This window comes from Falco naumanni, chromosome W (assembly GCF_017639655.2).
Source record: "Falco naumanni isolate bFalNau1 chromosome W, bFalNau1.pat, whole genome shotgun sequence".
In the NCBI taxonomy this organism is placed as follows: domain Eukaryota; kingdom Metazoa; phylum Chordata; class Aves; order Falconiformes; family Falconidae; genus Falco; species Falco naumanni.
The window spans coordinates 14726268-14750504 of record NC_054079.1 but is presented as its reverse complement, the minus strand read 5'-3'; the positions used below and the strand labels follow the sequence as shown (position 1 = coordinate 14750504).

At 41.9% G+C, this 24237-nt stretch overlaps 1 protein-coding gene across 3 annotated transcripts in view; it reads left to right on the top strand.

Moving 5' to 3' along the window:
- LOC121080516 (kinesin-like protein KIF2A) overlaps nucleotides 1–24237 on the top strand; it is an 89388-nt gene that overhangs the window by 5989 nt on the left and 59162 nt on the right. The window contains exon 2 of one of the 3 annotated variants that reach the window (XM_040578577.1): nucleotides 12834–12946. The exons of the other annotated variants lie outside the window; for them this stretch is intronic. The gene's annotated coding sequence lies outside the window, so the exon portion shown is untranslated. The remainder of the gene's footprint in view (nucleotides 1–12833; nucleotides 12947–24237) is intronic. 3 annotated transcript variants of the gene reach the window in all.

Here is a 24237-nt window from a genome sequence, read left to right as displayed (position 1 = left end):
GATCAAATTGTTTGGCAATCCCCAGAGGATCCTCTAATAAGCCCTTAAGCTCCTTCTTAAAGTTCCTGATTTCGGTAGAAGTCAAAGGGGTGTTCACAAACCCAGTACCTCCCTGTGCCCCTCCCAATGGTACTTCTCTAAGTGGAAAAACTCCAACTGCCTGCTCTTCACCTGGTGCTATCACTTTAACAGTTTGTCTCAGTTCCTGGTCTTCGCCTGGTGCTATCGCTTTAACAGTTTGCTGGTCTTCACCTGGTGCTATCGCTTTAACAGTTTGTCTCTGTCTAGTTCTGGGAGTCCTGTTGGGTCAGGGTATACTTCCTCTTTCATCAGGCCCTTCGGTGCCCTCACTTGAAGGGGCATTAGAAATCACCAGGTATGGAGGGGGCAAGGACTCAAGGGGGTCCCATTTACAAGGTGATTCCTCTACCTCCTTTGCTCTGAACACTCCCACTGATCCTGGCTAAATTTTCCCTTTCCAGCAAGCAGCGTATTCATTCTCCTCTGGATTAGGGGATTCTCGGGCATTCACATAGAGGTTTAATGCTTGACAAAGCCAACCCTCAAATGACCCATAAAGGGGCCAATACACATGATCTGGTCTAATCTCTTCCTTGGTCTACTCTAACATACAATATTTTATCATTTTTGTTTTATCTTTATCCTTAGTTCTCTCAGTACTTTCCCAATTTGCTAACATCAGCCCCAGTGGACTGTCTGGGGGTATTTAATTTGGTATTCTCTGGCTCCCCTTTTTCCTGGGACTCGTTTTACTACTTCCCTGTCCCATATTTTCCCTGGGGCTGTCTTCCACACGGCTTTCCACTCACTTCGTCTCTTCACCTGCCAAGTCCCTCACGGGATATTGGAACCGCGGTTAAAAAGACTCCACAATCACTTCCTGGAACGGGGCTACCCCGTCAGGTCTCACTCAGCCATGCAGTCAAGCCCCCACTTCCTGCCCAACCGAGTAATACTTACAGTCCTTCTTCTTACTTGGGTCTTCGTGTACGTGAATTTCAGGCAACCGTGGTTTTACTTCCCGGGGAGCTCCAAGTGGTTTTTGCTCTAAGAACCTCTCTCACTCTCTCTCGGGCATTCGGCCAACAGTCCCAGTGGTCAGAGGCGTGCCATCAGAGTTCACTGAAATCAGCGAGGCGCGCTTCCTATCTGACAGTCACCAAAGATCTTGGGGCCAGGAGAACTAGTTCGCCCAGACGAGCTCCCAGATTTGTTATAAATACCTGACCTGTCAAAGGTAGGTTCGGAAATCTTTTATTGTGAGGCAAAGTCAAAGAGCAAAAACCACAGCGCTGGGTGCGTGACTCTAGTCAGAGGCATGCCAAACAAGTTCAAATATGATCTACTTATACCATTGAGGTTGCATCAGCCATATACATATTCCTTGAAATGATTTAAATAACTCCACCCCCACTGCGCTTGCGCTTTTTAGTCATTGGGGTCCTCTGGTGGTTGTGCAGGGATGGTCAGATATCTTCCTCGAGGTGAACTTTGGACCTGAGGAGGGCAGCTTGTTATCTGTCTAGCACAGCACTTAGCGAAAAGCCAATCTCTGTTTGTTTGTTTCTCACATGGATGTGGATGGTAGGAATATCAAATTTTACAGTAAAAATTAAAAAAATACACCAGCAACTGTAAAAGGTAGTTTAAATAACCTCTAACTAACAGAAGGTAGGAAGAAAACTTGCCTGTGGCTGTGTTATTTTGAAATTGCCTACTTAAGAATTTTCTTCACTTGTCTCTGAGGCAGCTGGAACTGGTCATGGTCAAAGATAATCCATCTAGTCCAAAAACCTACTGGCAGCTCCTCTCTCCTTTGGCTTGCCAAAACATCATTGCAATTGTCTCACCTTCAAACACAAACAAGTCTAAATTTTTGTAATGGTAAGGCCTTAATTTTTTTCTTTAAAGCCAAACTTCCATAAAATTGGTGTTTCTCAGAGTTGAGAGGTCTGTACTATCCTCTGTCTTCTGAGTGATGATCTTGATCTTTACGTACAACTCCCAATAGCAACAATGATTTTATAGCAAGGTAGAAGGTAGAATGACCCTATAAAAATTCTGTTCAGGTTTAGGTAGTCACCCTATTTTACAAGCTCTTGAGGATAGATTTAAATGCTACTATGCTTTTACTCTTTCCTTTTATGGCATACATCTATTCCTTCCCTGTGATTAAGACTTTTTTTTTTTACCACATTTTAGTCATTTGACTCATTTACCTAATCCCTATGTAAGCCACACGGACACAATGTGTCTTTGTCCTTCCATAATGGCCAGATCACACACAGGGTTGGCAGGATTTCAAGTCTGCTGTTGTTGGTTGAGCTAATGGGTCTGACATTTAGGATTACTTATCCAGTGTAGGTTCTCATATTGTTACATCCAGAGTTTCTGGGGATTGTTGATCAACACAGAAGTGTTGAACAGGAGGCTGTGTTAAATTTTCTGTGTCCTCTTTCAAATCAGTTTTTAAGTGTTCAACTTTTGTTATGCAGTAAGTGTATTTTCACTGTAACTTGCAGATTCTCAGATATTTATGTAGGCCTTCTGTATTTTGTATAAATAGCTTTTGAATGACAAAAATCTTTGTTCCATAAATGTATTTAATACAGCATTACATACTGGCAATAACATCTTTAGAGCTGTATATGACTACTGGGATTACACAGTTTGTATTGCATGTTTTTTCTCCTCTCATCATGTTATGGGGGAATCTATCCTTTATTTATGTTCATTAGGTAAAGTTATTGCTCTTTCCACCCACTCTATAATGACCTGTTGCCTGGGCTCAGTTTTACTTGTGTTTTCTTCTTATGGCTTTATGAAGACTTTGCCATGATGCTGCTTGGCAGCATGGCACCAAGCATGGCTTCCTACCTTGCTGAGGTGGGAAGAGACAATAAATCATTGGAAAGAGGTCATGCCTGACTGAAGAGTAATGTAATTGCAAAAGTATCTCTTTCTGTTTGCTCTAGAAGATAAATTAGCTATTTGAGTTCTTTTAATACATCCACTTACTGTAGGACATTGTAGAGAAATGAGTGAACAGTATGAAGTATTTAGCAGGTGAGCTCCTTTCCTGGAGCACAAAATATGTAGCATTTTTGTTGGCTTGACCTGTGTAATGTGCCACTGTGATTTTTTGTGCTTGAGAAATAAGTAACAGAATGGAGTAATTTCACTTAATTGCAATGTTCTTGTTTAAGTTCTTCCTTTGTAAACATTTACTGCTTATAAAGTTTGATTTTTCTTTTTAAACTTTTTTCCTGTCTTATTGTTTGTTGAGTTATCTTGTCTTCCTCACCATACTGTATAGCTGGACTGTTGGGATCAGGAAGAGAATGCTGTGGTCATCCCATTGTGAACACTAAAATATGGTGTTCACTATAAATATTCACAATATGTTTAGTCATAGAAGAAAATAATTCAATTACTTTTGATAAATTAAAGGTTTATGTTAACTTTTCAGACTTGAGTTAAGTTAAATTTCTGACATAATGCAAGAAGTAAGATACAGAAGTCCACATTAAGGATTCCCAAGCAGTCTTAACTTTGTCCAGTAATGAGAATGCATAGCAAACAAAATATATGGTCAAGCATTATGGTGTTTTAAATTTTAAATTAAAGAGTTTTTAAGAAGACATTGGCTTTAAATAATCAGTTTCTCATAATGCCTCTGTAGCATAATTAGAGTTATTTGGAAGACTAGATGCTTTCAGTGTGTATTTCCAGATGTAGGGTAGAAGGTTTTTATGGAGCTGTAAAACATTTTTTGTTATTTCTGTTCATCTATTTCAAAAATATGAACAAGCTTTCAGGTATATAAGAATTCTTTTTGCTTGCTTTAAAGCTTATCTATGTTTTCCAGTTTTACCACTTGAGTCTTTTCAGAAGTGAATGTTTCCTTGCATTTCTTTTTAGTTTTTTGGAGGGAATAGTTACAGTTCCTTCTAAAGTATTTTTTTTAAACTTGCTTGCAGTTGTATATTCCAAACCTTTGAGGTTTATTGTGACATGTTATTTGGGGTTTTATTTAAATTGTTCTCAATACTGAACTGAATATAGACACTAAGACAAATGTTCCTAGCTACAGCATTTGGACCAATTTTTCCTGGGTTTTGGTAGAGATTTTGATACTTAAGACTGTTAGACGCTCATCATAACTAAGTTAGCTACAGTTAATTTTGACTATTGGTGTGATTCCACAGCTGTTTAAGATGTTTAATTCTGGGCTGGTTTTGTCTGTCCACTGCATCAGTGTTTGTTTTTAGTTAAATGTGTTGGAGGGAAGTGAGGGAGGAAGGGTAGAGAACTAAAACTATGGTAATCCAGATGTAGATTGTCTTAAACTGCTGTTAGTTGTATTTGTGAACCTGTTAATATTGTATAGGTACAGGCACATGCACGGTTTCTTCTTTTTCTGTCCTCATTCCTCTCCTTAAAATGTTCACAGTTGTTATATTGCTGTTTAAGTACTATTTTTTATTTTCACTTGAAGAGTTACAAAGCCTATAGCTCGCTACAGTGTTCCCAATAGAGAGATAGACAGGTAGCTGACATGATTTTCCTACAACTTTGACCTCTGTAAAGGGACACTTTGAATTCTGTTGTGTTTAGCTATGAGACAGTACTGACTGTGTCTGATACCCTGGAAATGCATTTTGTGCATATCCCCAGAAAGTATCATGATAAACAGGTAAGTTGTGGCTTAGAACATCCATAAACCATTGTTTTACTAGAAGACGGTGAAGTACGCTAGCCATGTTAAATGCTTTTCTCAAGTGGAACCACTGTTGGAGGCAGAATACAGGGCTTGGTCTTCTTGTCTTGTGCCACTCTTCTCTGTGCCTTGTAATTGCTCCTGGGAAACAAAGCAACCCCAGGTAGTTCTCTGGGAGGGTGTTACGAAGATGACATTGCATTTTTTTTGTTGAAGAGTGTTCTGTTGAGTTAATTTTGCTGTCTTTGAATTTGGTCATTGCTAAATATGTAAAACTAGATTTTACATCTGTTAGATAAAAGGTAATAAAGCTGCGTGAAAAATTACATTAGAATTACCTTTCCTGGAAAAGGGAATGAATTTATCACACTTGGTTTGGGTTTTTTTGAATGTCTGTAGTACGCTGAATCATTTACATGAGCAGAACATACCTAGAAGATACTTGATAACTCTACTCTACAGGCTAAATTTAATTATTCTTTTAATTTGTTAGGAACTCAAGCAAATTTTAGAATTGCATAGTTAAAACAAGTAAGCAGAGGTTCTTGAAGATGACTGTATAACTGTGTGTTATAACCAAATCTTCATGACATTTTAAAAAATGTGTTATCCGTTAGATTTAGTAATTAAGCCACTTGATCAGTTTTTTCTTTTTTTTTTTAATTTGGAATGGGATCTTGTTCAGCAACACTGAGTCTGATCTTATATTTGACTCTTGAAAAAGAAGAATGAAGGATTTTGCTGCTTAAAGGCTGACATGTGGTAGTGGAGAGTTTTATTTTGCTTTATTCAAATAATACTGCTTTCAGTATTGCTTATTGTTTTTACCTAGTGGCAGTTCTGGTTGCATCAGGCATAAGTTGTTTTCAAGTTTCCCAGACTTGTAAAGGCACTAGTCTGCTGCATTCCTTCTGCAGCATCAACTCTGTAAAACATAATTGTCTAATTCCAAGCAGTAACAAAGTGACTTCAAGTAACTTGCATGTAACAATAAATCTTTGACTTTGGTTGCATTTTTATCATTAGGTGGTCATGCTTTTCACGTAGGGGAATGTTATTTGCTTTCAAGTTCTCAATAATCCCATTGAAGCTTTGTCAAGTACAAGTTTGAGTTTCTCAGGGCTCCCATCAGGCACTGAAAGCTCTGTGTAATCCCAGGTATCAGAAGTGTATTTTCAGTCTCTTCTGTTACTTATAGGATAGTATGTTAAGAGTTGCCTTCAATGGATGAACACACTGAATGTGTATGTGAATGGAAGAAGGTAGAGCACGAGCTTTGTTTAAAGCTTTCTCTTTAGAAGCAAGGTAGGTAGCATACTTTTGGCCTTTGCAGAGTTTGGATCTAAAATTTTTGTTGCACAGTGTTGCACATCTTGCAATCACTAAAATGTGTTACTTTCTCCATGTGGTTGAAGTGCATAAGGAGTTTGAGGTGTATAAAAGTGTTTGCTAGAGATGCAGGCATGCATAATGATGTGATGATGAGGATCTCTGGCTCTAGGAAGAGGGCAGTGGAAATGAATTAAGTTTGAAATCACATGTACACTTAGATTTTGGAATACTTAGATTTTGGAAACTGTGTGCAGTTCTGGGCCCCAGAATTTAAGAAGGATGTTAATGTACTCAAATGTGTCCAGAGGAGGGCAACAAAGCTGGTGAAGGGGCTGGAAGGCATGTCCTATGAAGAGCAGCTAAGGACTTTGGGCTTGTCTAGTTTGGAGAAAAGGAAGCTGAGGGGTGACCTCATTGCTCTCTACAGATTCCTGAGGAGGTGTCATGGTTTAACCCTGGCCAGCAACCAAGCACCACTCAGCTGCTTGCTCACTCCCCTCACAGGGGGATGGGGAAGAGGATTGGAAGAATCAAAGTGAGAAAACTCGTGGGTTGAGATAAAGACAGTTTAATAGGTAAAGCAAAAGCCGTGCATGCAAACAAAGCAAAACAAGGAATTCATTCACTACGTCCCATGGGCAGGCAGGTGTTCAGGCATCCCCAGGAAAGCAGGGCTCCATCACATAATGGTTACTTGGGAAGACAAATGCCATAATGCTGAACATCCCCCCCTTCCTTCTTCTTCCCCCAGCTTATATACTCGGCATCATGTCACATGGTAGGGAATATACCTTTGGTCAGTTGGGATCAGCTGTCCTGGCTGTGTCCCCTCCCAATTTCCCATGCTCCACCAGCCCTCTCTCTGGCAGGGCTCAAGAAACCAAAAAGTCCTTGACAGTATAGACATTACCTAGCAACAACTAAAAACATCAGTGTCCTATCAACATTGTTTTCACACCAAATCCAAAACACAGCACTGCACCAATTACTAGGAAGAAAATTAACTATCCCAGCTGAAAACAGGACAGGAGGGGAAGCAGAGAGGGAAGTGCTGATCTCCCTGGTATCCAGTGACAGGATGATGCGTGGGAATGGTTCATGGCTGTGCCAGAGGAGGTTCAGACTGTACATTAGGAAGCATTTCTTTACCAAGAGGCTGGTCAAACACTACAACAGGCTTCCTAGAGAGGTGGTTGATGCCCCAAGTCTGTCAGTGTTTAAGAGACATTTGGACAATGCCCTTTAATAACATGCTTTAACTTTTGGTCAGCCCTGAATTGGTCAGGCAGTTGGACTAGATAATTATTGTAGGTCCCTTCCAACTGAAATAGTCTATTCTATTCTAATACTCCATGTTTCTGATTCAATTTTGGTTTATGTTTGCATGTTGTCCTATACTGCATTTATGAATTGAACTTCCCAGTTCATCTTGACATTTTAATAGGATAGGAATTCAGGTTGTGATGAATGAGATAAATATAAATCACAACCTGATGATTTTTAAGTTACAATAAGCTTTCATCAGACCACATAGATGAACTCTGACAGTGATTGGTGGTTGTCTTGGTCACAGTGACCACAAAATAGTTGAGTTCCAATTTGCTGGTGATAGGAGAAAAACTGCCAGCGAAATTTTGTCCCTGGATATGGGGAGAGCAGACATTGGGCTGCTGAAGGAGCTAGTTGACTCACTTAGTGGATGAGGGAAAGGCTGTGGATATTGTTTACCTGGACTATTGTAAAGCCTTTGACACCATTTCCCACACATTGTCCTGGAGAAACTGGATGCTCATGGATTGGACAGGCATACTGTTCACTGGGTAAAAAACTGGTTGGATGGTTGGGCCCAAAGAGTTGTGGCGAATGAAGTTAAATCCAGTTGGTAGCTGGTCACAAGTGGTGTTCCCCAGGGCTCAGTATTTGTGCCAGTCCTGTTTAATATCTTTATCAACAATCTGGACAAGGGGATTGGGTGCACCCTCAGTAAGTTTGCAGATGACACCAAGTTGAGTGGGAATGTTGATCTGCTTGAGGGTAGGAAGGCTCTACAGAGGGATCTGGACAGGTTGGACCCGTGGGCTGAGGACAATTGTATGAGGTTCAACAAGGAGAAGTGCCGGGTCCTGCACTTGGGTCACCAGAACCCCATGCAACACTACAGGCTTGGGGAAGAGTGGCTGGAAAGCTGCCCGGTGGAAAAAGACCTGGGGGTGTTGGTCGACAGCCGGCTGAACATGAGGCAGCAGTGTGCCCAAGGCAGCCAACATCATCCTGGCTTGTATCCAAATAGTGTGGCCAGCAGGACAAGGGAAATGATCGTCCCCCTGTACTCGCCACTGGTGTGTTCAGTTTTGGGCCCCTCACTACAAGAAAGATATTGAGGTGCTAGAACATGTCCACAGAAGATCAATGAAGCTGGTGAAGGGTCTAAAGTACAAGTCCTATGAGGACCGGCTGTGGGAACTGGGATTGTCTAGTCTGGAGAAAAGGATGCTGAGGGAAGACCTTATCACTCTACAACTACCTGAAATGAGGTTGTAGGTAGGTGGGTGTTGGTCTCTTTTCCCAAGTACCAAGCGATAGGATGAGAGGAAGAGGCCTCAAGTTGAGCCAAGGGAGGTTTAGATTCAATATTAGGAAAAATTTCTTCACTGAAAGAGTGGTCAAGCACTGGAACAGGCTGTCCAGGGAAGTGGTTGAGTCACCACTCATGGAGCTATTTAAAAGCTGCGTAGGCATGGTGCTTCAGGACATGGTTTAGTGGTGGACTTGGCAGTGTTAGGTTAATGGTTGGACTCTATGATCTTAAAGATCTTTTCCAACCTACATGATTCTATGATTCTAGTTAGTTATGTCCCCTGGGAGTCTGCTTTTGAAGGTATTGACATCCATGAATGCTGCTCACTTTTTAAGAGCCATCTCTTAAGAGCGCAGGAGCTGGCAATTCCAAAGTGTCTGAAATAAAGCAAGCGGGGCAGAAGGCTGGCTTGGCTGAGCAGGCCTCTTGTTCTAGAAATTAGGTGAAAAAGGAAAGTATATGGACAGTGAAAGCAACTACAGGTGACATGGGAGGACCGCAGAGATGCTGTTTGCCATTGTAGGGAGAAAATTTGTGTGGCCAAAGCTCTATTAGAGTTCAAGCTGGCCAGCACTGTGATGGACAACAAAAAGGGCTTTTTAAAATTTGTTAACAGCAAAAGAAGGATCAGAGATAACATTGGTCCGTTACATGATGAGGTCCGTCATCTCACAAATAGGGATGTAGACAAAGCAGAGACATTTATTTAATGCCGCCTTCACCTCTGTCTTTTAACAGTGATGATGGGCCCTGGGACTCCCAGAGCCCTGTGTTGGAAGACTGTGATTGGGGGGATTATAAACTCCCACCTGACTCTGAACTTGTTCGAGACTTGCTGCTCCAGCTGGATGCACATAAGTCTAGGGGGCCTGATGAGATTCATCCCAGAGTCCTGAAAGAGCTGGCTGATGTTATTGCAGAGCCTCTCTCCATTATTTTTCAACAGTCTTGGGAGTCTGGAGAGGTCCCAGTTGACTGGAAGCTGGCAAATGTCCCAATTTTCAAGAAGGGTAAGAAGGAAGTCCCTGGTAATTACAAACCTGTCAGTCTCACTTCAGTGCCTGGTAAAATTATGGAGAAGGTTGTTCTGAGAGTTATTGCAAAACACTTGAGAGACAATGCAGCCATTGGTCATAGCCAGCATGGATTCACAAGGGGAAAGTCCTGCTTAAGTAACTTATTTTCCTTTTATGACAAGGTTGCCCATCTAGTTGACCAAGGGAAGCCAGTAGATTTGGTGGGTTTGGATTTTAGCAATAAATCCACAGTATCCTTCTGGACAAAATGTCCAGCATACAGCTAGACAAGTCCATAATATGTTGGGTGAGCAATTGGCTGGTGGGCTGGGCTCAAAGAGTTATAGTAAATGGGGTTACCTCAGGCTGGTAGCCAGTCACCAGTGGGGTTCCCCAGGGCTCAAATTTAGGGCCAGTGCTCTTTAATGTTTTTAGAAATCATTTGGATGCAGGAGTCAAATGTACATTAAGTGAGTTTGCCCATGATACTAAACTAGGAGGAGCTGTGGACTCCCTTGAGGGTAGAGAGGCCTTACAGAGTAATCTGGATAGACTGGAGAGCTGGGCAATCACCAACTGTATGAAATTTAATAAGAGCAAGATTCTGCATCTGGGATGGGGTAATCCTGGTTATACCTACAAATTGGGAGATGAGAGGCTGGAGAACAACTCTGCGGAAAGAGATCTGCGAGGTTGGGTTGATGGCAAGGTGAATATGAGACATCAGTGTGCCCTGGCAGCCAAAAGGGCCAACCGGGTCCTGGGGGTGCATCAAACACAGCATAGATAGCTGGTCAAGGGAGGTGATTGTCCCACTCTGCACTGCACTGGTATGGCCCCACCTTGAGTACTGTGTGCAGTTCTGGGTGCCTCAGTATAAGAGGGACATCAAACTATTAAGAGTGTATCCAGAGGAGGGTGACCAAGATGGTGGAAGGCCTCGAGGACAAGACTTATGAGGAGCAACTGAGATCACTTGGCTTGTTCAGCTTGGAGAAGAGAAGGTTCAGGAGTGACCTCATTGCAGTCTACAACTTCCTCAAGGGGGGCAGTGGAGGGGGAGGTGCTGATCTCCTTTCTCTGGTGCCCAGTGATAGGACATGTGAAAATGGTATGAAGCTGCATCAGAGGAAGTTCAGATTGGACATTAGGAAAAAGTTCTTCACTGAGAGGGTGTTCAGTTGCTGGAACAGGATCCCCAGGGAAGTGGTCACAGCACCAAGCTTGTCAGAGTTCAAGGAGTGTCTGGATGATGTTCTTAGTTGTATGATTTATTTTTAGGTAGTCCTGCTAGGAGTAAGGAGTTGGACTTGATGATCCTTATGGGTTCCTTCCAACTCAGGATATTCTATGATTGTAACTAAAATATTACTCTTAAGTTTACTTCTTGGTTTGAGCTTGAGCTTTTAGAACCTTGTTAAGATAAGGGAAAAATACAGGCTTTAAACTTGTATGAAACTAAAGGCTTCTGACTTTTAACCAGGAACAATAGTTGGCAACTCTGTAATAAAGTAAAAGTAATGAAAAATATTCTTACTGAATGTAATTTTGTAAAGTATGGGAAATAAAAAAAACAACCAAACAAAAAACCCCTATTTGACAAAATGGGTCATAAAAGGCAAATGGTACCAGTCAAAAATATCTTTAAAAGGGGCTGGTAGAAATTTTCTATGTGATGCAAGAAGCTATTGTTTCTAGGCAGCTACTGTCAGCTTCAGAGAAAGCAGAAAAAATCATGAAAAGGTGATCTCTACCATTTATTCAAGCAACAAAGTGAGAAAGGGGGAAGAGAGGGAGAAGATTGGCCAAGTCATCTCAGTCTTTTAGCAGAATGTATTCACCACACTATTTGAATCCACCACAATCTTAAATTCTGTTGTGGATAAGCTAAAAATACTTCAACAACCACTAAACCCCAATGCTGTTTGAAAGAGATACTTGACTGAATCTCCCTTTGCTTCTACATACCATAACTGTATTGAAATTTATACTGAACACAGAGGATTTTGAACTCTAAAAATATATAACAAAGGATTCTGGAGAGGAACTTTCAGAAATGGTTTTAAAAGATTTTAAAGAAGCTGCCTGCAAAATTGTTTTAAAGGACTCCAAGGAACTGCTGATTAAATGTGCAAGAAGATGTCAAATTATGTTCATTTTGATGAAATTAAAAAATACATATTGAACTATTCCTATAACTTGTGTACAAGCTCTCAACTTATAAGAAAGATGTTAATGTCATTACCAGCAATTGAATGAAAACCTTCGCTTATGCAGCGGCAGTAAAAGAAAAATGTGATAGAGGACAGAAAATACTATCATGGCATGCATTAATTAACATCTGTTCTCATTTAAATAAAGTTTGCAGCTCTAATTGCTTAATCTTCCTCAAATCTGAGAACTGCAAGGGTTCATATAGGCCATAGAAGGGACCTGTAGGTATTGGAAAACCTCACAGGAATGTTGAAAATGGGTGGATTTTGTGGGGTTTTTTTTGTTTTGGGCTTTCTTTACACTTTGGAAGGGAGATTGCCTTGTGAATATATGACAAAATGAAGATTACTTTTTGAAAAGTGAATGAAAACTTTTGTTTTTATCTCTAAGACTTTTACTGAAAACAGAGAATGTGATTTTTTTTTTTAAAGCTTATGAAGTGTTTCTGCTTTTTTGGAGGTTCCTCCCTCTCCTTAAAGTAAGCTCACCACTACCATAAGAAGTGCCCTAGTTGTTCAGACTGATGGTTCATCTAGCTCAATGGTGATAGGAGAGGCTATTTAGGGGAAGCAGGTCAGCCTTGTCACTGTCTGCAGTCTCATGCCTTTGTCTTCCCCCAGTACCAAAGCTTTGCCTAGTCCTATTAAATATCTACTTACAGACCTATTGTCTGTGAATTTATTGAATACCTTTCTGACTGCAGAAAATTAATGGAAGACTGGTGTGGAGGATTGTAAATATGCTCAAGTGACTTGCAGCTGGGGTGTAGAAAATCACATATATCATACTAATCATTGCTTAGTCTTGTGTGTTTGACAAGTGGAACATCTGTGTTCAGATAACATAGGCCTGTGATAGACTTAGAGGCATGCTTGAGATTCCTGCCCTGCTGTGGGAAAGATCAAAGCACTGTGGTAAATGATGCCTGTGTGAATCTCTGATATATATACAGGTGAAAACAGCAGGTTCGGTGATCCTCTAGCGTGGACCAATATCTGTGGTGCCTGTGTCCCCACTTGTGTACCTCCACCCGGGTGCTGCTTCAGGGGTCCCCCAGTTGGCGAGGTAATGAAAATAAATTTACTCTTTGCATTTCATCTGTGATTTTGTGGTTTTTCCTGTGTCCTGCCTGTGCCAGCTCACATACTGACCCAATTTACACTGTCTGCCTCCAAAATCTCTTGTGGAAGCAAGATTGGGAAGCTCCCTGCTTGCTGCATAGAGAAGTACATTACTAATTTTATTTACCTGAAACCAGTCTGCCTTAAGAGACTGCTCCTAGTTTTAGTGTTGCAGGATTCGGTGAATAACAGTTTCCACTCATTTTTTCCTTTATGTTTGTAAAGCTCAACTAAATTCACCTGCAGCCTTTTCCTCAAAAGTGAGTAATCTCGCCTGCCTTAATCTCTACTTGCTTCATTCTCTTTGTCTTCTTCATTGACCTTCTCTTTACCTCCTCTAATTCTGCTACATCTTTTTTGAGGTGTGAAGACTAGTGCACACAGTACTTGAGATGTGCGGGCACTGAAGTTTTAATTATAGTTTTAAAAAGACACTTGCTTTTATTCTCTAGGTTACTGATGATGGGCAATGTTCCATTGGCTCCTTTTTGTTGTAGTTGCATATTGAGTTGGTGATTTTAGAGAACTGTTGGTGTTAACTTAAGGATCTGTTACTTGAGTTGTAACTTCTAGTTTCAGCATTATGTACCCATAAATTAGATTATTTTTCTCTGGTTGACTTATCTTTCTTTTGTCTATATTGAAGCTTATCTGCCACCTTTTTGTGTATTCCTTTATTTTTGAGAGGCCCTTTTGAGGTTTATCACAATTGTCATGGCATCTGACTACCCAAAAAGCTGTCTTGCCAAAGGATCAGACCCCAAACTTCGTGTTATTGAGAGTGTAACTGAACATTAGGCTGAAAGATGACATGTAAGTTTCTAGCTAGTGTTTTGAAAGGCCTGCATCATAAAAGAAAACAGTGTTTCACTTTCCCAATCCCCTCCTTCATTACCACTTATTTGCATATAATCTTGTAGAAAGAATTCAGGTATTTCATGGCTTGGACTGTTTTGATTGTGAATTTATCTTGCACCTCATTTTAGTCTAGTGTCCTGGTACCATGATAATTCTCATCGCACATGTGCTAGTTGACTTCCAGGCTCCCATCTGGAGCGAACCAGATGACCTACCTTCTGTAGGAAACTTAAACTTCCTTGATTGGTTGATGAGAAGACACCTGAACTGCATTGTTTTGGCTATCACTGCTTGGACAGTCCTGCATTTTAGTGGGCATAGCACTTTCAAATTCTTTTCAACATCCCAGGACATGCAGCACATGCTCCTGTTCATGCTCTGAAAGCATCACAGTGGGAGGCTGCAATGTAGTTTTCTCACTTTTGCATAGGTCAAAGTGAATAACCATAAAAAATTAAGAGGTCTTAGTGGTCAAAGCATGCCTTTTGGGACCACAGGGGTGTGCCTGTACAAGCATTTCAGTTCAGATCAAGAATGGGCTTTGGACATGTATCTTCTGATCATTCCTTTATGTCCTCATGCTATGCTTTAGTTTGCTTTGAAAGTGGCCTCGGAGCACACTAAATTCCTTTTGGATGAAATTTAATTGGAGGGTCCACTCCAGAAACGTATGTGATGCACTCCAACAAGGGGTGTTCAGTCTGTGGCACTAGACCTCCCCAGTCCTGTCCAAAACATGTGGTGTGAATGTCAGATCCTCAGCACCACCTGATTTGCTCTGCAAAAGTGGAGTTCAAGATCCTTAGGACAGTGAGGAGGGTACACAGCAAGCTTGCTACCCTGGACTTCACGAGAGCTGACTTTGGCCTCTTCAGGGATTTGCTTGGTAGAGCACCATGGGATAAAGCCCTGGAGGGAAGAGGGGACCAAGAAAGTTGGTTAATATTCAGGGCTCATTTCCTCCAAGCTCAGGAGCGATGCGTCCCAACAAAGAGGAAGTCAGGCAAAAATGCCAGGAGGCCTGCATGGATGAACAAGTTGCTCCTGGACAAACTCAAACACAAAAAGGAAGCCTACAGAGTGTGGAAGCTAGGACAGGTAGCCTGGGAGGAATACAAAAAAAATTGTCGGAGCAGCCAGGGACCAGGTTAGGAAAGCCCTGAGAGAATTACAGCTGGCCAGGGACGTCAAGGGCAACAAGAAAGGATTCCATAGGTATGTCAGTGGTTAAAGGAAGACTAGAGAAAACATGGGCCCTCTCTGGAAGGAAATGGGAGACCTGGTCACCTTGGACATGGAGAAGGCTGAGTTACTCAATGACTTTTTTTGCCTTGGTCTTCACTGGCAAGTACTATAGCCACGCTGCCCAACTCACACAATCCAAAGGCAGGGACTGGGAGAATGAAGTACTGCCCACTGTAGGAGAAGACCAGGTTTGAAACCATCTAAGGAACCTGAAGGTGCACAGGTCCATGGGACCTGATGAGGTATGTTTGCGGGTCCCGAGGGAACTGGTGGATGAAGTGGCTGAGGCACTATCCATCATATTTGAGCAGTTGTGGCAGTCCAGTGAAGCTCCCACTGACTGGAAAAGGGGAAACATAACCCCCATTTGTAAAAAGGGAAAAAAGGAAGACCCGGGGAACTATAGGCCGGTCAGTCTCACCTCTGTGCCTGGCAGCATCATGGAGAAGATCCTCCTGGAAACTATGCTAAGGCACATGGAAAATAAGGAGGTGATTGGTGACAGCCAACATGGCTTCACGAAGGGGAAATCATGCCTGACAAATTTGGTGGCCTTCTACAAAACATTGGAGGGAAGGAATGCCACCCAGAGGGACCTTGACAGGCTTGAGAGGTGGGCCCATGCAAACCTCATGAAGTTCAACAAGGCCAAGCGCAATTGTGGTCCTGCACGTGGATCAGAGCAATCCCAAGCACAAATACAGGCTGGGCGGAGAATGGATTGAGAGCAGCCCTGGGGAGAAGGGCTTGGGAGTGTTGGTAGAGAAGCTCAAAATGGCCCGGCAATGTGCACTTGCAGCCCAGAAAGCCAATTGCATCCTGGGCTGCATCAAAAGATGTGTAGCCAGCAGGTCAAGGGAGGTGATTCTGCCCCTCTACTTGGCTCTCGTGAGAGCCCACCTGCAGTACTGCGTTCAGCTCTGGGGTCCCCAACATAAGAAGGACATGGACCTGCTCAAGCAAGTCCAGAGGAGGGCCACAAAGATGATCACAGAGCTGGAGCACCTCTCCTATGAAGACAGGCTGAGAGAGTTTTTCAGCCTGGAGAAGAGAAGGCTCCAGGGAGACCCTATAGCGGCCTTCCAGTACCTAAAGGGGGACTAAAAGACAGCTGGAGAGGGACTTTTTACAAGGGCATGTAGTGATAGGACAAGGGGGAATGGCTTTAAGCTGAAAGACGGTAGATTTAGATTAGATATTAGGAAGAACTTCTTTACTGTGAGGGTGGTGAGACACTGGAACAGGTTGCCCAGAGAAGTTGTGGATCCCCCTCCCTGGAGGCATTGAAGGTCAGGTTGGATGGGGCTTTGAGCAACCTGTTCTAGTGGAAGGCATCCCTGCTCATGGCAGGGGAGTTGGAATTATATGATCTTTAAGGTCCCTTCCAACCCAAACCATTCTATGATTCTATGATTCTTTATATATATATTTGTAGGCTATTCTGCATTCAGTCAGACTGTATATTTATTTGAGAGAGATATTTTGACCACAGTCCAAAAATGTACTTAATATTAAAGATAAGCATGTGTTTAACTATTTTCCTAAGTAAGGATTTATAATTTTTTTTGTGAACTGGACTTTATCTCTAAATGATACTTGCTAACTTATCAAACATATCTGGAATCTGTAAGTTTTTCCTTTCCCAGTTAAATAAAATACCATGAAGATCTCACTTACTTTTAAGCACTCAGCAAAAGTAATAACTGTGATCAGGCAACACTGGCATCATTATTTGTCCTAGCTTCTCTCATTAGGCTGATTTTTTCATCTGTGCTCCTTTCAGGAGAGCCATAAAGGCAGTACCCAGGACAAACACCTCTATGATCCTACATAGTAACATTTTTTGTGGCAGCACAACATCACAAGACTGAAAATGATGAAGTTTAGATAATTCTGGTCTTCTCTTTCATCCTGCTGCTGAAATTACTGTACAAAAGCACAGATAGTCATCCTGAGCGGAATTATTCCTACTGGGGAGAAAGGAAAAATATGCGATGGGAGAGGGTTAGAAAGTCTAAAGAGATGGCTACCACATAGACTAAAGTTTAAACCTCTAATGCTGGTATGCATCAGTTATTACAAGTGTAGAACATATGATTGCATGCCTCTCTATAAAGTATTCTTGGTGCTAATTAACAAAAAGCTACAAGTTCCTAAAATCCTTCCAAAGTCATTTGACGTGAAAGGTGCACACATCTCTTCAATCAGTTTAATGTTCAGAGTACACCACACATGGCAAATGTCATAACACCAGGGGACTGCTCCAACTTTTTGAAGTGTATAAGGTACAGCTGCTATAGGGAAGTGCCACTGTAGGTGCTGTCAGCCATGCTGATAGCCCCTTCAGGGTACAAGAACCCATGCATAAGATTCAGTCTATTAAATAGAAACGTGTACTACATCATATGTCCTCATGCCTCAACAAGTTCAGACCAGGAAAGACAGGAGGTCTCCGATCTCTCCATCACTCACTTCCTCATTTGTAATTCCAAATGAGGAAGGAAAAAGCAGCACTATTTATGGACAGGAATATCCTTAAGACCTGCAATTATCATTCTTTCTATTTTGAATGTATATACATTGCTTATAAGCCATTACAGTGGGATCAATGGCCCTTTTGGGACACTGAAGCCGCCAAGTTCCTACTCCCTCCCCTGGAGAGCTGAGGGGTTCTGGCACTTCAGCTATGACTGCAGCATGTCAAGGATGCAGTACTGGTTAAAAAGTGAGACTATTCTATGTAGCTACCTTGAAAATTTCAAATTATGGTATATTATCCTACTATGTAGCTCTTAAAAAAACCCTTAAAATAACTGTGTTCAGTTTTGGGCCCCTTGCTACAGGAAAGATATTAAGGTGCTGGAGCATGTCCAAAGTAGGGCAATGAAGCTGGTGAAGGGTCTAGAGAACAAGTCCTATGAGGAGCAGCTGAGGAAACTGGGGTTGTTTAGCCTGGAGGAGGCTGAGGGGGGGACCTTATCACTCTCTACAACTACCTGAAATGAGGTTGTAATGAGATGGGTGTCAGTCTCTTTTCCCAAGTACCAAGTGATAGGATGAGAGGAAAAGGCCTCAAGTTGCACCAGGGGAGGTTTAGATTGGGTATTAGGAAAACTTGTCAAGCATTGGAACAGGCTGCCCAGGGAAGTGGTTGAGTCACCATCTCTGGACATATTTAAAAGATGTGAGGCATGGTGCTTAGGGACATGGTTTAGTGGTGGACTTGGTAGAGTTAGGTTAACAGTTGGACTTAATGATCTTAAGGGTCTTTTCCAATCTAAATGATTCTATAATTCTATGAAATGGTTTTTGAAACTATTTAAGGACAAGAAGTTCATTAAAATTGCAATGACTAATAAATTTCAAAAAAACCTATTCATGCTGACTGTATGTCTCTGGCTTTCTTTAGAATGACACAGATCCTAGTCATAACTATCCACAGGGAAGTTATTTGCAAAATATTTTTTTGACTTTTTTTGAAATTTGACAAGAATAAGTTTCCAAATCATATTTTAACCTTCTATACAGATGAGACGCTCCATCCCTAACAAAGTAACTTTTAAAATTGCAACAAGAAATTCCATAAATGATAAAAGGCAAAGTCAAATAAAAACTAAGTGTAGAAATTACCAAAAGATATTTGACTCAAACATCCCATTTAAAGATTAGTACATCAGAAAGGAAATAGAAAAAGCCCAGTAGGTATTTTATACCATGACGTTTCAGGAATCTCTCAGAAAGTTAAAATCACAAGTTTTTACTACATCATTTTATATGCTCTCTATATTAAAAATATATTTGCAAAATGTCTTACTTTCTAATAGCACATTAGAACATTGGATCAAATCTTTGTATTTTTGAGGAATCCTTTTACAATAAATGCATCCTCACTGACAAGCAAAACCAGCATCTTAAGAGGTCAAATTTTGATGAATTATCTTACATGTTCAACAAATAATATTCTCCAATTGAATAATACTTGTGCTGCAATCTCTTTATTTTGCCTCTTAAAGGCAAAAATATTTTGGAGGAAACGCTATTATTATCTACATGTTACTTTGTTATAATATTATTGTACAGTTGTGTTGGATTTGTGTGGCAAGGTTTTTGTGGGGGGGGGGGGGGGTTGGCTACAGGGGTGGCTTCTGTGAGAGGATGCTAGAAGCTTCTCGCATGTACTATAGAGCCAATGCCAGCCGGCTCCAAGACAGACCTGCTGCTGGCCAAAGCCAAACCAATCAGTGACAGTTGATTGACAGACACCTCTGTGATAACATATTTAAGAAGGTAGGAAAAACTGCTGCACAACAGCAGCTGGGAGAGAGGAGTGAGAATATGTGAGAGAAACAACTCTGCAGACACCAATGTCAATGAAGAAGGAGGGGGAGGAGGTGCTCCAGGTGCCAGAGCAGAGATTCCCCTGCATCCCATCGTGAAGACCATGTTGTCCCCCTGTAGCCCATGGAGGTTCACGGTGGCACAGATATCCACCTGCAACCCATGAAGGACCCCACCTGGAACAGGTGGATGTGCCCAAAGGAGGCTGTGGCCCCATGGAGAACCCATGCTGGAGCAGGCTCCTGGCAGGACCTGTGAACCCATAGAGAGAAGAGACCATGCTGGAGAAGAGACCATGTTGGAGAAGGTTTTACTGACAGGACGTGTGATCCCATGGGGGACCCATTCTGGAGCAGTTCATGAAGAACTGCAGCCTGTGGAAAGGACTCATGTTGGAGAAGTTTGTGGAGGACTGTCTCCTGTGGGAGGGACCCCACACTGGAGAAGGGAAAGAGTGTGAGGAGGAAGGAGCAGCAGAGACAATGTGTGATGAACTGACTGCAATCCCCATTCCCTGCCCCCCTGCGCTGCTTGGGGGAAGGAGGTAGAGAAATCAGGAGTCAAGTTGAGCCCAAGAAGAAAGGAGGGGTGGGTGGAAGGTATTTTAAGATTTGTTTTTATTTTCTCATTACCCTACTCTGACTTGATTGTTAGTAATTTCATTTTCCCCAAGTTGAGTCTGTTTTGCCTGTGATGGTAATTGCTGAGTGAACTTCCTGTTCTTATCTTGACCCACGAGCCTTTTGTTATATTTTCTCTCCTCTGTCCAGTTGAGCAGGGGAAGTGATAGAGCGACTTTTGGTGGGTACCTGGCATTCAGCCAGGGTCAACCCACCACAACAGTATATAACAGCATTGTACCTAAAAAGTTATTCTGTGCTTTAATTTACTTGACATAGGCAGTCTTCTAGAGAACACAGCAGCGATCTCTACAGTCAGCTGTAGAAACTTGAAGCTATCCACATGATTTGCTCTGCAAAAGTGGAGTTCAAGATCCTTAGGACAGTGAGGAGGGTGCACATGCTAACCTGGACTTCACGAGAGCTGACTTTGGCCTCTTCAGGGATTTGCTTGGTAGAGCACCATGGGATAAAGCCCTGGAGGGAAGAGGGGACCAAGAAAGTTGGTTAATATTCAGGGCTCATTTCCTCCAAGCTCAGGAGCGATGCGTCCCAACAAAGAGGAAGTCAGGCAAAAATGCCAGGAGGCCTGCATGGATGAACAAGTTGCTCCTGGACAAACTCAAACACAAAAAGGAAGCCTACAGAGTGTGGAAGCTAGGACAGGTAGCCTGGGAGGAATACAAAAAAAATTGTCGGAGCAGCCAGGGACCAGGTTAGGAAAGCCCTGAGAGAATTACAGCTGGCCAGGGACGTCAAGGGCAACAAGAAAGGATTCCATAGGTATGTCAGTGGTTAAAGGAAGACTAGAGAAAACATGGGCCCTCTCTGGAAGGAAATGGGAGACCTGGTCACCTTGGACATGGAGAAGGCTGAGTTACTCAATGACTTTTTTTGCCTTGGTCTTCACTGGCAAGTACTATAGCCACGCTGCCCAACTCACACAATCCAAAGGCAGGGACTGGGAGAATGAAGTACTGCCCACTGTAGGAGAAGACCAGGTTTGAAACCATCTAAGGAACCTGAAGGTGCACAGGTCCATGGGACCTGATGAGGTATGTTTGCGGGTCCCGAGGGAACTGGTGGATGAAGTGGCTGAGGCACTATCCATCATATTTGAGCAGTTGTGGCAGTCCAGTGAAGCTCCCACTGACTGGAAAAGGGGAAACATAACCCCCATTTGTAAAAAGGGAAAAAAGGAAGACCCGGGGAACTATAGGCCGGTCAGTCTCACCTCTGTGCCTGGCAGCATCATGGAGAAGATCCTCCTGGAAACTATGCTAAGGCACATGGAAAATAAGGAGGTGATTGGTGACAGCCAACATGGCTTCACGAAGGGGAAATCATGCCTGACAAATTTAGTGGCCTTCTACGACAGGGTTACAGCATTGGTGGATAAGGGAATAGCAACTGCTGTCATCTACCTGGACTTGTGCAAATCATTTGACTCTGTCCAACATGACATCCGTGTCTCTAAAATGGAGAGGCATGGATTTGACAGATGCACCACTCAGTGGATAAGGAATTGGCTGAACGGTCACACTCAAAGACTTGCAGTCAATGGCTCAATTTCCAAGTGGAGACCAGTGACGAGTGGTGTTCCTCAGGGGTCAATATTGGGACCGGCACTTTTTAACATCTTTGTCATTGATATGGACAGTGGGATTGAGTGCACCCTCAGTAACGTGCAAATGATAGATCCTCATATGAGTTGCCTCCCCTTCCCATCAATAAAGACAACTGATGCGGTATCCCAATGACAAAAACAGCATAACTTAATAAAAGAATTGTAGGTTATGGAGCAATCAGCCATTACATTAAAATCAGTTTTGGAACTGTTTTTAGCTCATCCTACTTGAATTTACAGTAGTATAGAGGGGATAGGGGGAATTACAAATCTAATTGTAGCACTCTAGGAACTAGATTGCCTCTAACTAAAAGTTGTAGCAAACAGTGGAGGACAGATGCTGAAGCGCTTCTAGTCTCTGTGTCCCAAACTAGTATCCTAGTGGCAGAGGAGGTAAATGCAGTGCTGAATCCTAGAGCTGAGTACATGACCTGAGCTTGGCCCCGCCAGTACGCGTTAGTGTGGGATAGGCTTTGCCCAGCATTACTGGTATCAACCCATTATGAAGGTCAGTCATAAGTTTCTCACAATTTCAGTAAAATATTTTGTAGAGCATTAAAATTTTTTCAGATGAAGTTTAATACAGGAATGGTAATGTTATTTAAGACAGGTGATGATAGTGTACCTAATAATTTCTACCTAATAGCGTGCCTTCTGGGATCACTTGGGACTGACATTATAGTTATTAATTCCTGGTGATAACACAGAAAGCAACATTGTTCTCAGGAAGCTTCATTACTGTGCTAGAGCGGAAGTATCATCTCTGTGGAGATTTATATCATTCGGGAAGATTAGGAATATGGAATGAAACAACTGGGGTAAAACACTGCACAAAGTAAATGTGCTTTTGCTATAAATTGGGAGATCATAAACTGTAAATGACAGATAAGTGTGGACTACCAGGGTGAAGTGACAAGGGGAAAAGTGAGTACAATTTTAGAATTACTGTAATTTGGTAGTGAGCGTTCCTGTGGAAAGCAGTCTGGAGCCCATGTGGGATATTGCACCCTGTCCTGGTTGCCAGTGTTGAAAAAGGAGATATTCAGACTGAAAGAGGTACAGATAGGCTCTCCGTTCTTTTACAGGTGTCTTTATACAAGCCATAAAAGAAAGCACAGAGTACTAAATGGCTGTGAACACGTAATCTGGAAAAAAGTTTGTATATGTTGACAGTGAGGTGCTAGTGCAACTTTCTGGGGTGAATAGCAGAGGCAGACCACTTACTAACATAAAGATGAAATGTGTTCAGCTTATAGGTGATTTATGGTTGAATGTATTAGATAAGATTGGACAAGTGCTTCCTTCTAAATATCTTTTTTTTGTGACTAAGTTACATGTGGAGAACTTCTCCACATAGCATGGAGCTTCTGAAATAACTTGCTGATAGATATCTAAATATCAGTGCATCTGTTGCCTGTTGTGTGATACTTTACGAACTGAGCTGCTTTAGAAACAAGTCTCCTCTCTCACTCTTAACACTGACACCTACAGAAGCAATATGTAGCTGTAGCTTCCAAATGCTACCGCGGTGAGATACTCTTAACATTTTATGAAGCCAGTGGGCTGACTGCCATTGATTTCACTGGTAATTGAAGCTTCTGAAAACAAATAAAGGGAAGTTGTTTTAGGAGGAACTCACTAATGTTAAATAATGCACTCTGAAATGTGCTTAAAAGAATTAGCTCCCCACCCCCAAAAGAAATGACCTACTTTGAAGGGAAGTAAAACCCAAAGTGTTCCTCTAACTGGGGAAACCACAGGAAACTTGTTTTGAATATAAAGGGAAATTTTAGAGATTGGCTTGGAAAATGAAAGGTCAGCAAAAAACCCCAGTGAATTGCAATGTGAAAAGATTGGAGATTTAACAATTATTAAAGAAGCAAAAACTGTGACGGCAGCGCTGGGATGCAGCTCTAGGTAAATTCTTTAGAGAAGGTGCATCAGTACAGACACTAACAAGTTCAGCTAGATTAAGCACATCAAATTATAATTTAGTGGTTTGGGATGGGGGATGGAGGGTGTTCTTGGTACTGAATGCAAGGAGGACTGAAAAGTTGCTTGTGTCCTATTTGCTGTATGAAGGACATTAAATATGCTCTTTGTATTTAGAAGCTAAATATTATACACAGTTCAGTGGCATGCGTGGGCTTTCCTCCCCCACATTTGTTAGTGGATTTTCAGTAAGATCTGTGAACATATTCTTTTTCTAAAGCACTATGTTTGATTGGTTTTTGCATAGAAATTAGATAAGTATCTTGGATGGGGAGTTTTCTGAGTTTGGTAGCTTTCTAGATGGGGGCAAGAGTAGATTAAGGTGGATTTTAATTCAAAACTGAAATATACAGGCAGATATGGGAAACTTGATTTAGTTAACGTTAGTTTCTGTTCTCAAAATTCCTGTCGGTTATTTTGACAAGGTTTATGGAGATCATAAAATGCAGTTGTAACAACCTTGTAATTTGAAGGACTTGAGTGTTGCTGTGATAATAAGAAAATAAACCAAAATGAGTTGGTAGCTAGGGATCATTCACAAAAATAAATATTAAA